This window comes from Chaetodon trifascialis, chromosome 21 (genome assembly GCF_039877785.1).
Source record: "Chaetodon trifascialis isolate fChaTrf1 chromosome 21, fChaTrf1.hap1, whole genome shotgun sequence".
In the NCBI taxonomy this organism is placed as follows: domain Eukaryota; kingdom Metazoa; phylum Chordata; class Actinopteri; order Chaetodontiformes; family Chaetodontidae; genus Chaetodon; species Chaetodon trifascialis.
Genome location: NC_092076.1, coordinates 21,572,955 through 21,588,733, shown reverse-complemented (window position 1 = coordinate 21,588,733; position 15,779 = coordinate 21,572,955). Strand labels below are relative to the sequence as shown.

Below are 15,779 nucleotides of genomic sequence, written 5' to 3'. Positions count from 1 at the left end.
GTGATGATGCGCGATGTGTCAGTGAAACTACAGGTTTACTCAGCTCTGAAATGTGCCAGGAGTTAATCGCTTCAAATGCACAAACGCAGTGAAGTTCACAAACCACCAACAGTTTATAGAATAGGATGGACTGTCTATCAGTGGCCATTAGAGCAGCTCTCTAATAATTAAAATAGATGTCACACTGTGTGGAAGAGCTTAATAAGTTAACAAGAGATTTGGCCACGACAGCTGAAATGTAAACTTCTGTGATGCAAAACTGTGTTTGCTTCTGATGTCTAAGTGTGAAGTGTTTTAAATCATGTGCATCTTCTCTGTACTCAGAAGCACATCAAAAATGCATTTTTTACTCCGGAAATTATGAAAAATCAACAAAATATCACAGCCTAGAGAAGGATCACAAACTTTTCAATGTCTAATGTCAATTTACTAGTCGCCTTTATATTTATTTATTTACGTGCATAACGTGCTGTCTGCCACCAGCTTTGTGTGGAAATACTTCAAAATATGAAACAATGAAACAATTGGATTTATACTTTATCCAAAATCGGGGTGAAATATTGCATGCCACGGCACAATATTAATATCAAACACGCGTGCACAACGCCTGACGTAAAAAAATGCATTCTTGCTGTGCTTCTGAGTACCATGTTTACCCACGACTATAACTTTTTTTTAATAGTTACTGTTTATATTCATTGCGTGAACAGTCTGAAATGAGAGACAGAGACACAGAGAGGAGGACACAGACAGTCACACAGACAGAGTGATGAAAAAGATCAGTGATAATTAACTACAGTATATTAAGCCTATGATGTTGAACATCGCAGTGCGCAGTGCGAGGCGTCTGCTGCGCTGCGCAGCCACCTATGAAGGCGAACGAAATCTGGAACCTTTCAGCTCAATGACATGACTTTGAAAGCACCAAGTCACTTGTTTTAACGAATTTCGTTAGATTAAAATATGTAGAACTGTAAAATATCACTTCCACGAGGCTGTTCAGTCAGACATTAACAGATCACAGGCTGAAATTGGCATTTCATCCTCCCGTCCCTCCCTCTTCAGCGCACTGTAAATGATTTCTGTCCAGTAATATACAGTACACACACATACAGGACTCTGTGTATTGCTGGTCATTGCATCAAATAGCGACCCGCAAATCTAAAATGCGCTACAAACAGGAAACCCACCAACTGAAAAGCAGAGTGGCTCCGCGAATTAGGCAGAGTATTAAACATTTAACTGTTTAGCAGTTCAAAATGCTAGAAAAACGCGATGCACAACTTATTCATGATTAATTTTCTGGGCACAAATCACTCGGCACGCGGAGATGCGCTGGGAGCCTCTCCAAAGGTGGAGAGAGATGTGGAGGAAAAGGCAGGATGGGCAGATGAGCAGATCCAAGAAGTTTGTGAACGAGCACTACAATAATGTGGATGATTAAGCATAATTATATTTAAAAAACTGCACAGGGTGCTCTACTAGACAAGCAGTTTTTCTTACAGCAGTGGAGGCTATGTGCAGATCTAATGAACGACTCAGCAAAGCTGACACGGTAACCAATTATAATGACTGCTCCTCCTGGTGGACTGATCGAGCGAGTGCAGGTAGTTTCCGCAAATGGAGCTTAGGGGCGTTACGAGTTGGCTCCGCGCCGATGACGTCATCGCGGGGGATCTCATTACAGTCATGAACCCGCCTACTGCAGAGCAGGGACCGGTCACGGACCCGCCAGGGCCCCAGCACGAGATTAGGGGAAATTCGAGGCCGCTACATCTGTATGCCACGCATATAGAGCAAGACCAGCAACAACATACAAATGCCAATATGCCACACACATCTGGCAAAGTCTATGCAATGCTAGTGTGCCAACAATCTTTAAGTGTACAATATGAGGTCATTTTGCAGATGTTCGTACAAATTACGCAACTAAAAGGCCTGCAGATAACATCACAGACAAACTCATTCTAAATTCTTTACAGCAGACTCACAACAGCATACAGAATATGGGCTAGCTCTTTTCCAAATAATTAGAACTCCTACACCTTCTTTCTACCACCTTCTCATGTGAGGCAAACACACACACACACACACACACACACACACACACACACACACACACACACACACACACACACACACACATTAAATGTGAGCAGATACATTTCATCACCAACATTATAAACAAGTGAGCAAATCAGAACTGTCCTGTATTTAACCTTGTACTTTCCCTAGACTGCATTACTTAATATTTCCAAACTCATACACACTGAAGGTTCATGAAGTCTGAGAAAACTAGACAAAATACCGCTATGTTGCATTTATTTCTGATATAAAATTATTTTGGTAATTACGATAGTAAACACAGTATTTGATATGCCCCTCTTTTGCTTTAATAACAGCATGCATGCGATCTGGAAGGGTCTCCTTAAGTTTCTGTAACACCTGATAACTCATGTTATCTGAGCTTGATCTAACAGTGATCCATAAAATTTCTTGTTATATCAGAGACTGTTTGGCATTCTCAGTCTTTTAGTGTACCCATCAGTGTTCAGTTGAGGTTAGGTGAATGTAGAGGAAAGTAAATAATAGTAGGAGTTGCTTGGTCTTCTTTTATCTTCAAGTAGTTCTCTCACAGCTTTGAGGTGTGTCTGGGCTCATTTTTGTTACTGCAGTATAAAACCCTGATACTGTAAGATAATGTCTAGACCAAGGGTTTCTATGGGGTCAGCGCTGGTAGAATAAAACACTTTGCAGAAAATATATCACTTGAATCATAAACCTCACCACAATGTATCAAGCTTTGCAAAACAACGTAAGTTACAACAAGAAAAACAAACAGCAGACTCCAATAATCAGTTTTCCTGTCAGGCTGTCTTGCAGCGACTCAGAGGAAGAAGAGCAGTTCCCTCTCAGAAGAAAATCAAGGCAAAAAACTTGACGTGCCTTATTAACAACAGAAGTTCAAAGAGGATGACAGAAAACCTATTTAAACATAAGTCCTATTTAGCAATGAACCAAAGTGATTTATATTTGTCAGTAACATTAGGTTGTACGTGATGGGATGGACAGGAGAGACAATGAAACCACAGTATTTCAAAGCTACATGGTGCTGGGAATGTAATACGTGTAATAGATGTCATGTAATACAGTGCACCATACATAACACATGGTGTGACACCAACACAGGAAGGTCTCAGGTTTTTTGATTATATTTATGATCAAATTTATGATCCTATACTTCACCCTAATGATACCAACAGCTATGTAAGATGATTCAACTTTAACTAATTTTACATATCAGTCATATTGAACAGGGCTGTACTTATTTCTTGTTTTTGTTTTGTTGAATCATTTAGAATCCATTACACTATGCTTCTCAAACATTTTTTTTTGAGATGAAAACAAATTTTATATTTTGTAAATTTAGTTATCCCAGGCCAACCATTAACCGTAAGCATCAAAAAACATACTTACCATCCAGAGCAGGGAAGCTACTGCACCAAAACCTCCACACGGCCCTTAGTAAAGACAGACAGATACAGTATAAGGTAAAAATTTCCATCTTTCAACACATTGCAATATAAGTAGATTGATGTATTGCTTAGCTGCAAGTGCATCCATTAATCCAAGTGAAATCAAACAATTATGTAGTGTAGTATAAAGCCATACTTGAATAAAAATTAGAAAAAAAAAGTAATTAAATAGTACTTGAGTCAGAAAGTATCCAATGTTAACTGTACTTAAGTAACAAAAGCAGTAGTGTAAGTAAATTGTGCATATATTTTCCTGTATGGGTAAATCAATTCTCACCCTGGCTGATTATTAGATCCGATATTCAGTATTTTTTTGATTACTGGAATTCAGTGGCTTTTTCATCCAATAACTAATGAAATAAAATATTTGTAAAATACACAACCTTGGTTGTGATGCAGCCTAAAATCTGTAAACGAAGTAGTCACTAAAGTTATCAAGTAAATTCTAAAGGGGTAAAAGTACAATATGTGTGTACTGGAGTGGAGGTGTTAACAGAAAATGGAAATTCTCAATTTAAGTCCAAGTACCTAAAAAATTTACTTAAGTACAGTCCTAAATTAAATGTACTTAATAGCAATAAAGTTACTGCATTAATATTACCATAGAAAGTTTATTAACTCATGCTATGCTATCATTCCATTCCATTCCATTAATGTCAATGCCATAAGGTGGATCTTTCGGTAATAAAAATTTTTGGCATAGTACTTTTAATTATATGGTCATTAATCAACTTTGCAATCAAAACCTAATTTATGCAGCACCAAAAAAAAAAAAAAAAAAAAAACACACCAGAGGCTGTAAATTCCAACATGGAGCAACCCATAATGACCTTTACATTAAATTCTAAATATCTGAAAAATATTCTGTACGTTGAGTCATGTGTTTACAGGCATATTTACAATAGTAGGCTTGTAAGTGTTGCCATGTCATTCTTGTTTGCGCAGTCTGATAAACTACCTGAAACCCTCCTTTTAAAGAAAAGACCTTCCACCTTCCAGTTTATGATATTTAAATCTCTAATTTCTTATGCTTCTGACACCAACCTCCCTGATTCTTTCCCTCACTACTTTTTTGTAGGAGAAAGTGGTTGCCCCGTGATGAACAGGACATTCTGAAAAGAGCGACAAGATAATAATGATTTGTTGGTTGAACAAATAGCTTCAAAACAATAACATGGGTGTCATTATATAAAGATGACAGTGACACTTTATATAATCAACTTATCATACCACTATATAACTACACAAAAGTGTGATACAGGGAAATGTCACTTTGTGGAATTGTAACCTTATTGATAGTTTATAACACCAATGTGGCAGGCTTCATTTATTCAGCTGAAAGCAGGCTCGATTTTATGTCATTGTCAATGACCCATGGCTTGCAACTGTGCAAGAACTTGCACATGCAAGCAACTCGGCTTGCATATAAAAGGTGCACAAACTTTTGTATTTTCAGTTGTATTTTTAATAATAATAATAATAATAATAATAATGATGATAATAATAATAATAATAATAATAATAATAATAATAATAATAATAATAATAATAATAATAATAATAATAATAGGGCTGCACGGTGGTGCAGCAGGTAGTGCGCGTGCCTCACAGCAAGAAGGTTGCCGGTTCGATCCCCGGGTCAGGCGGGGCCTTTCTGTGTGAAGTTTGCATGTTCTTCCCGTGCATGCGTGGGTTCTCTCCGGGTACTCCGGCTTCCTCCCACAGACCAAAAACATGCTCATTAGGTTAATTGATGACTCAAAATTGTCCGTAGGTGTGAGTGTGAGTATGAATGTTTGTCTGTCTTTGCATGTGGCCCTGCAATCGGCTGGCGACCGGTTCAGGGTGTACCCCGCCTCTCGCCCATTGTAGCTGGGATAGGCTCCAGCCCCCCGCAACCCCGAAAGGGATAGGCGGTATAGATAATGGATGGATAATAAGAAGAAGAAGAAGAAGAAGAAGAAGAGAATGACTGATAAGTCCAAACATACCATTGGGATCAGGTTTCCTCTTTCTCTGTCTTCTTTTTGATGAGGAGGAAGACACTGGAGTGATTTTAGAGGGAACAGCAAGGGAAAGGGCTGATGGCAGCGGACGGACCAGGGAGGAGGAAATAGAGTGGGTAAGAGAGGATGAGGTGAAAACGGGATGGGTCAGGGGGGAGGACAGGGAGCAGAAAGAGGAGGACACAGATAAGGTCGGGGCGGAGGATACATGAGTAGTCAGACAGTAGGACACAGAGGAAGTCAGGCAAGAGGACACAGGAGGAGTCAGGATGGCAGACACAGTCAGGCAGGACGAGTCAGGAAGAGGCAGAATGGAAGACACGGGAGGAGGCAGGGTGGAAGACATGGGAGGAGGCAGGGTAGAAGACACGGGAGGAGGCAGGGTGGGAGAGGAGGCAGGGTGGACCCAGGAGGTGCAATGGAGGGGGGAAAGGAGTCAGTGTGAGTGTGATTAAAGTATCAGAGTCTGGGTTTTCTTGAGTTGTGGCCGTGAAATGTGATGTTGGGTCAGCTGTAATATCATCAGGGAGGACATCATCAATTGATGGTGTCGCTGGGGTGTCTGTCTCAGGGGCTGAGGGTTCCTTAGTACAGTATGTGGTGCTGGAGTTTCTGCCATCCTGGTTGCTGTTTCAGCTGCCGCAGTCACTTTTAGGAAGAAAAAAATATGAGGGTAAATACACATATTAAAATCTGTATAAGCTGTTCAACAAAATGCCTGATACTATGACATAAGTATACTCCACAATTTACATTAAAAAATGTCATTGGATTGCTTTGTTGATTTATTTATGGAACACATGGGGATTTTTGAAAATACAATAAATAGCTATATTTGGACATTTATTCATCATTTTAGAATAACTGGGGTGATTTTGTGGGGAACAAGTAGACCCTGCCTTGTTTGATTGAATGATCAATCCAGCGATGAATGTGACTGCAGGTTTGCTGTTTATGCAGAGCCAACACATTACTTAGAAGCAACAAACTGCCACGTATACAAGAAACAGTGATGCAATGTAGCTAAATACATTTACTTAAGTACTGTTCTTAAGAACAATTTAAAGTACACATACTTAAGTTGAGTACTTCCATTTTCTGCCACTTTATGCTTCCACTCTACTACATTTTGGAGGCAAATATTGTACTTAAACTCCACTTCATTTATTTGAGGGATCAGCCAGGTTGATAATCGAATTAACAATAGTTTAGAGTGTATACATTTATGTAAATATATGTGTAATTTACTTACTTATTGTAATTAATGACATATTAGTACATTTATTGCTAGAAATTTATTTTGAATATTTAAGTACAGTTACTATCAGACACCTTAAGACTTTTACTGAAGTATTATTTATTTAGACTTCAGCTTTTAACAAATTAATACTGCAACATATCTTTACTTTGATTCAAGTAGGACTTTTGTGCACTGTATTAAACACTGACAAGAACCCGTAAAATTAGTCTTAACAATGTTAGATCAGAATAGCATGACAATTTAGAATTGTCTAGAGATGGGCCATTAAATATATCGTTGATCATAAAACAATTAAGTAAATAAATAATAATAAGTCAATTGTGTTGAAATGTCATTATTGAGATGAGTGTGAATCAAGGTAATCCCAAATATTCTCACAAGAGTGACTATAGAAACAAGCCTGGCTCACTGACGTACAGTTCTACTGTATGATTGGTTTCCTGACTCATTAAGAAATTACTTTGTCACCATGCTTGAAGGATGTGTTTGCACATTGTATTTGCACATAAACAACTTAACCAGGCTTGTATAAAAAATATATATTGCAAACTAAATAGATAGGTAGATGATGTTACAATCATTTATAGATTCTTCATTTGTGCAGGAAAACCTTATAATTTAAGATGATTCATTTACTTATCATAATGTATTGTTTTTAAACAAAAACATTAATGTATTGTTTTTAAACAAAAACAAAGTGTGCTCTATTTTTGACACAATAAAATCTATGTTTCCCAATAAGTTTTCCTAACATTTTGATAATCATCAGGATAATATTTGCAATTATGGACCGGGTTATTATGACATGAAAATTTCATATCAGCCAACATGTGTTTCTTAAAAGAGATGCTGTTATTGAACTGAAATAAAAGTATTCATTTGTTATTTTCTGACTGCACCAGTGAAAGTGATATTACCACTACAGAAAAAAGTCAAGAATAAATATTATACTGTGAGGATGCACAGATTGATTGATTAATTACTACCTCCATGTTCTTCCTAAGCAACACTGTTCATATTTACTCATGAGTAGGTATTTGAGACATAAATGTTAGAAATGGGTGAAAAATTTCCATGCACATTTGTTGACATTACCATTCAGAAGACATTCATAAATCCTCTTTATGGTGAGAAGGGCATCGTTGTCATCGTCTGTGTCCATTTGCCATGGACAGAAGCACTCTGCCAAAGAGCCCTTTGCTGTTCTCCTGGCAAGAAGGAGGATTGGGTGTCGCTCCAGTCGTTCCCACTTGTGAAGCTGCAACAATTGACCCAAAACCATACAGCTTAAAAATAAATGACACTAAGTTCAGAGTACTAATAAGGTCAATATTTGTCGCTTTGCTTAACAGGCAGAGAAGTGGAAGTCAAATAACTTAAATAACAATTAATAGTTTCTGAGTAGAAATGTCAAATGAACTATTACACCACTTGGAACTAATCAAACATAAGACAAAAAATAGCTACTATCTTTCCAGTCAACTGCATAGGTTTGCAGTTATTGGGGATACTACTATACTATTTTTACTACACACACCACAGAGGTTATGCTTTTACCTATTCGTTGGTTGATCGGTGTGCTGAATGACACATAAACTATTAGACAGATTTCTATAAAAGATTGGTCTTGGCCCAGAGTATAAACTATTAACTTTTGTTGTGGATCTAGAATGTTTTAACATATTTTAATCCATTTATTTATCAGGTAATAATGCATGGATCCTGATATAAAAAAAAACAGGTGTATTTAGAAGACTGGACTCTTTGAGTGGATATAAAGGGGACTGTTGGGACTTGGTGGAGACAAGCACTGTTCTGGGTGCAGTTCTACTTCATGACTTTCTGTATTAAATTAATGCAACTACATGTGTAGGCTAATTCAGAGAAATACTGCTAACAGTCAGTTCGGATTGTGATATGCAGTCATCTTATTTTATTACCTTTACTGTCATCAGACTAAAATTCTTATCTTTTCCCCTCATGATTTGTTCCAAGGGTGATGGAATGTGTTGACCCTTCATCGTCCACAGTTTCTACTCTCTGCAATTTGGGTGTTTTCATCGATCACACTATCACTCTAGACCACCATTTTAACAGTTTAGTTCATTTTTTTTTCAGCTGAGAAACCTTGCCAAACTCATTATCGCAAAACCCCAGTTGGAAGTAATTATTCATGCATTTATTTCCTCATGACTTGATGACTGCAACTCACTTTTCACCTTAACAAAACTTCTTCCAAGTAGTTTACAAATTGGACAAAACAACATTCATTGGAGAACTATGAACATTAAATCCATGATCACAGATTTGATACTGAATCCACTTATCGATGGTAAGCGGTTGCTAGTTAGATGAGGGCCAGACATCCTTGTTTACCCATAATGCTGTGAGAGAGCCTTTTGACCGATCAGAGATTTGTTTACATCTGACTAACAATGAGAGTGCAGAATTGGCTTTAATGTTAGCATGTACAATAGATTTGGATGGGTCAGATGATCTGAGATGTAAAAAATTACAAATCTAGCCTTCCCTGACGTACAAAATTCAAACTAATTAGACAATTCTGTGTGTGGGGAAACCAGCAGTGGTGTTTTAGTCTTTGTGAGAATGATGCCATAAATGTTAATAAATAATTCTCTGGGTGATTTGCAAAAAATTTCAGTGAGATTTGATTTTTTTGTGTTCATTGTCATTTAATTACACGTGATCACATGATGTCATGATTATGATGATTGCATGATGTCACATGAATGTGACATCAGTTCAACAAAGACATTCTGATAGCTCAGGTTGTTTTCAAAAATGATGCATATAACTTGATGCATTACAGAGTTGATGTTACACACGCACTATTCTTTGGTCTCAAGAGGTTAGTAATGTGGTGTCATATATTTGTGGAGATTAATTCTTTAACCGACTCGTACAGTGAGGTATTAGGAATCTGGACTCAGACTCAGGTAACAATGACTTGACTTAGATTCTTCATAGGTGGCTCAGATTTGGACTCAAAATTAAACACTTGGGACCTGAGAGTGACCTGGACTTGAAAATTGGTGACTTGACTACAATACTGCAAAATGTTGCTGCCACACAACCAAAAAGGCCACTAAACAATCTCATGTAATGTAACATCAAACTTTGATATCTTTACACTGGCTGCCCATAAAATTCAAAACTCACTTCAAGATCCTAGTCATAACATTTAGAGCCCTGCATGGTGAAGCACCTGCCTACATGTAAGAGTTGTTAATGCCCTGAAAGACAAGTGGGACATTTGCTGACTGTTCTTCACACCAGGCTAAAGAAAAAAAAAATTAGACTGCTTTTGAAGAAGTAGCTCCTACACTCTGAAACACTCTGCCATTCAACTTCCATAATGTGGACACAGTTGGTACATTTAAAAATCAGTTAAATTCTGTTATTTTAACTTGCTTTTGATAAATGAGTTTGATCTTTTATAGTGCTATGCATTGGACCTAGCTTGCTGGCAGTTCAGCTGTTTGCTTTGTATGTATTTTTTGTTTTTCTGTAATTGTGGCTGTGAAGCCCCTTGTGTCATTCTGCTCTTGAAAGGTGCTAATCTTATCATTCTTATCTACTGGATTTCTTCTATTCCATAAGGGGGAAATGCCCTATCTTGCAATATTAGCAAAATTAAAAAAAACAAAAACAAAAACACATGACTTTTGTATCTGCATTACAAATTAGATCGACTACACTTAATGGGAATGCATGTTGGAATTCTAGGCAGCAATAAAACAATGTGCATGTTAACATGACTATATGGCACAATTTACTTACTTTAAAAAATGCTTGAATGAAAAAGTCACTTACCAGTAGATTTGTGGCATCATACACTTTATTGATGCTGCAGTTTTTCTGCTGCCGCTCCTTCCACTCCTGGGAAAACTTTTTCTTTTTCTCCTCTAGCTTTTATAGGGCTGGTTTGCACCACAGTGCTGACATTTTTTGCAGGCCACTACAATTTTTGCCTGGCATTGAGAGCAGTCCTTGAGAGTAGGCATCTGTAGCAAAAAACACACATGATGTTATGGAGATTAAAAGAGAATGCTAATCAGAATCAGAATTCCTTTATTGATCCCAGAGGGGAAGGATAGGTGGTATTTTTTTCACCAATACTGCAGGTGAGACATTGTGTAAATTGTAAATCCACTATATCCTGCTATGATGTAACGCCGGGAACGCAGAGGGGGCACGAAAGCCACCAAGGCTGAGAAGCTGCTGCCTTTTGTTACTTTTAGTACACATAACTTACAAGGCAAGTGTTCTTTCAACTTAGTGCAAAAAAGTGATTGTTCCCTCATCCAGGAAAGCATAAAAGAATATCCTTGATGAATGTGTGAGTTAACTATAAACTGTGTATAGGATCCATACGTGGAGCGTAAATGCACAAACAAAGGCAGGTGGAAGGCATAAAAAACTGGTAATGTCTATGTGAACACCTGCCTCATATCCAGCCCTATACAAACTCATTTTCACCCAGAAATGTTTCGTGCTATGCATCAAAATTCATCCATACATCCATACATAATGCAACATTATGCTTGGCTGTCACTGCAGTATTTATGTATTTATAGCAATCAGACAGTTTCATACTGTTTATGATAAAATAGATCTGTAAGTTACGTGTGGAAGGATATTAAGCATCATTCCTCATTTAGTTTCCATCTCTTTACTTCATCACCTCATCTCAAATAACATCAACATCTGTATCGCTTCTTTCGTGTCTCCAAAATGAGACATACTAAGGTCAAAATTTTTTAACAGGTATGCCCAGTTTTATACATCACACCTTTTGTATAGGGTGTCTTATCTGCGTCTCCTGGCCCAGTTATTCCGTCATGAACATACTGAATTGACGCTACAAGTAGTAACAAGAATATCAGTTACTACAGTACACACTGAATCAACGCAAAATATGACTTCATGTTATATTCTGTATTGTTTGTAATCATAGCGGTTGTCTGTATACAGTAGCTAACTTTTCTTTAGATAACTTTAAACTAAATTTACGTTAGCTTTAACAACGTTAACGTCATTTTAGCATCAAAATGGTTGAATATAGGCTTACGTTACCTTAGTAATCTTTGTTACTAGAGACAGCGTCATTACACAAAAAGAACTAACTACAAATTCTATCATTTTCAAATTGTTTTATAAGTATATGAACTAACTACTTACCTTCATTAGCCTGTCCACCGTTGCAAAAAGGATGTCAACAAAAAAGATAAAAACCCATAATGCCAAGGGGCGAAAATGATTTGTTAAATGCCTCCCGCTGTCGGTAGGGGCGCTAATTTACAGTAGGAAACGCTCTTCTGGGTCGTATTCCAGGACCTGTACATACGACCTGCGCTGGTCGTATTGATTTTGAGGACTTGTTGTTCTATTGACAGAGATGAACACCTTCTAAAATGAGCATCTCCAAGACAACAGATTCATCTGTAGAGGAAGCTCATTAGATGTTGTTCAAACCTTTGAGAAAAGCTAGTAAGTTGACCTTGAGTTAAGTTTTCGTCAAACTACTGTTTCCTAGGTCAAGAATGAAATTACACCCTAAAATGATGATGTAATAATAACTAGAAACTATTATCTCGCTATAGAATTTTTATTGTTCTTTGAAGGGAGATCAGCTGAGTATTTTTCATAGCACAGCACTTCCATGTGCAGGTAAGACAAATAACTGGTAACTGTAAATTGTATTTGAAACTGAGTTGAAGCTTCACATCCAACTCTGGAGAGAAAAGAAGTTTCACAGCCAGCAGACAGTTTGTTGGTGCTTCAAATTTTGTACAGACAAGAGTACTACACACTGTATCCTTATCCCAAGCAGAATTAATCAGATGGCTGAAATCTTTATACCATGACCTAATTTTCCCTTAGAAATGGCCGTATTGATTGTGCTGTCAAGCCTATGTAAATGCCAATCTCTGCTATCATGTTTTGAATAGACGATGTGAGGTATCTGACAACCAGAGCATCTGCGCTGTTTACCCAATCTACCCAAGCAAACTGCAACACTGCTGTATGTATGTAGTCATTGCATTATTTTAATTTACTACAAGGAGACTTAAATCTGAGTCCCTTTTTATATATGGCTGCAGCAAATCATTTCAGTAGAAATGTGAGTCTATAGTTAATTATCACTGCCATTGCAAGGTTTCAAAACAATTAATACTGACCCTCGCTTATTATAAGACAAACAGGGCAATGTCACGTGCCGTTTCAAAATTTCACCGAAAACGACGATCCACCAGATGTCGCCCTCTACCCATGTTTTGCAGGGAGGCCTTGTGAGGGATAAAAGTCGCATTTGAACTAATGGGATATAACAGTAATGGCAGACAGGGGAATAAAACTGAAACTATTTGCTATGGATGTCCGAGTCTGGTGTGTATGAGCATTAGTGTGTGTGTGTGTGTGTGTGTGTGTGTGTGTGTGTGTGTGTGCGTGCGCGTGCGTGCGTGCATGTGTGCGTGCATGCAAGAGAAATGTGGTTTGTAAAATCATATGCTACCAGCAACGAAACACAGCCCTGGCTGAACTTGAAAATTCGGGAGTCTTTGATCAGAGCCAGCACAGGCTTCAGGGGTGGTTTAGTTTGCAAAACAGCAAACTGTTTCGCCGATAATCAGGTTCAGGTGGCCAGGTGTTACGTTGTTGAGCAGATTGGCGTGGCGAACACCTGGCACAGCAGGAGAGCTGGTGAGGGAGAGTGACAGCGGTAGCGCATTGATATATATATTTGAAATGAAAAGATCAAAAAGTGAGTAAAAATCCCTTACATCAATATGACCTTTGCAACCATGTTTGCATCATAATAAAAGTTTTGGAGCCAACAAGCAGCAAATCCCTGCACTGCAAAAAGTAAACAAGACAGTCAAACGCCTCAAATTGTTTATGCAGGTGCACCTGCTAATAAAGTTATAAATTCAGCCAAGGCTAGAATTGTACATTTCTGCAAATCTGTGAGAAATACGAAGACGATATGAAAAGACGACAGGAAACCTACACCCTCCAACAGGCCGTGGAAATGGTCGCTGGCCCTTCCAGAGCCACTCAACCTGGCCGCTCCAGGCAGCGCACCGCCCGCACATCGTCGAAGCCGCAGAACGAAGCTCGCGCTGCGACAGAGTGGCAGTGGCAGTGGCAGAGCCGTATTCATGGCCACAATGTCGAGGAGAATGTTTGAAAAGATCGCCGCGGCCATGAGATTTGATGACAAACTGACGAGGCTGAGACAGCACGGGGGGGGGGGGGCAAGTTGGCTGCTATTTGGCCGGTGTGGGAGAGGTGGGAACTGCGGCTGCAACAACTGTTCAACCCGGGAGTGGAGCTCTGCGTCGATGAGCAGCTGGTCCCATTCAGAGACCACTGCCGCTTCAGACAGTACATAGCCAGCAAGCCGGCCGGCTACGGAATAAAAGTTTGGGTCTGTGGCGATGCCCGGACGTCCTATACATGGCGAATGTCGGTGTATACGGGGAAGGAGGAGGGAGCCCCCCGTGAGGTCAGCCAGGGGAAGAGGGTTGTGCTGGAGATGGTGGACGGGCTGGAGGGGCACACCGTCACCTGTGACAATTTTTTCACCTCATACAGTCTGGGTCAAGAGCTGCTCAGGAGGAAGATCACCATGGTGGGCACAATCCGGTGCAACAAGCCTGAGCTGCCCCCGAAGCTCCTGGACCTCAAGCAGCGGCCCGTCCTCTCCTCCCTCTTCGCCTTCACGGCGACACACACGGCTGTCTCGTACGTGCCGTGAGGCGGCAGTCAGCGATGAATACCACAGAAAACCAAAAATAAAAATGGACTATAACCACAACAAAGGCGGTGTCGACAACCTTGATAAGGTAGGCTTCTATTATTATTTCAAATTATTCTTGCATGATTTATATTATTATTGCTGTACTGGAGCTTCCGGGGGAAGGATGGAGTGTTATGCAGGCATTAGAGGCTCTCGAGCCAGGCAGACCCGAGCCGTCTGTCCGTAGCAGAAAAAGCCGAAATGTTTATTATTTCTATTTTATTATTCCTATTTGGTAGCCCATTTCTTGCATCATTTGAAAGAAATAATGATTTATTAGAGTATGATGAAGAAGAATATGTATTAATTTTTTTCTTTTTTTCCCTCCTCCATCAGGTTGTCGCCGCCTACAGCTGCCGGCGCATAACCCGAGGTGGCCGCTGAAGCTCTTTTACAACACCCTGGACGTGTCAACGTACAACGCCTTCGTCCTATGGAGAGAAGTCGATCCGCTGTGGAGAGAGGGAAGCACTCACAAGCGGCGGCTTTTTCTGGAGGAGCTGGGGAGAGCGATGGTGAGCCCCCTGCTGGAGCAGCGACAACACTTGCCTCGAAATCCAAGCGCTGTTGCGCTGCTGGCTGCAGCACGTAGGGGGCAGGGGGAGGAGAGTGATGGGCCGCCAGCAAAGGCCGGCCCGCGGCGACGGTGCACGCACTGCACTGCACGGGTACAGAACACATGCGCTAAGTGTGGACACTACATCTGCAGAGCCCACACCACTATGGTTTGCAGCACCTGCTACCAGTAAGACTCTGGGTAAATGAAACTGTATATATTTGTATATTTGTTCCAATTTGGTTTGCTGTTATGATTGATTATCTCATTTCGTTCCATGTTTGTTAAAGTTAATTTGAATGAAAAGTTAATTTGAAGTTGTATATATAGTTGTATATGTATATTTGTTGCTATTTAGTTTGCTGTTATGATTGATTATCTCATTTAGTTCCATGTTTTGTGAGTTAGTTTGAATGAAATGTTAATTTGAAGTTGTATCTATAGTTGTATATATGTATATTTGTTGTTATTTTGTTTGTTGTTATAATTGATTAGTTTAAAATGTTAATAAAATTATTGTATTGCATATTCATGTTTCATGCTTTTATCATATATGAGTCTATGACCGAGAAAGGTCCCTAGGAAAGAACTGGTG

General features: G+C 39.2%; 1 pseudogene; it reads left to right on the top strand.

The window, feature by feature from the left end:
* The first annotated feature begins 5,811 nt into the window (after positions 1-5,811).
* LOC139350057 (piggyBac transposable element-derived protein 4-like) lies at positions 5,812-15,377 on the top strand (annotated as a pseudogene).
* Positions 15,378-15,779: the final 402 nt, after the last annotated feature.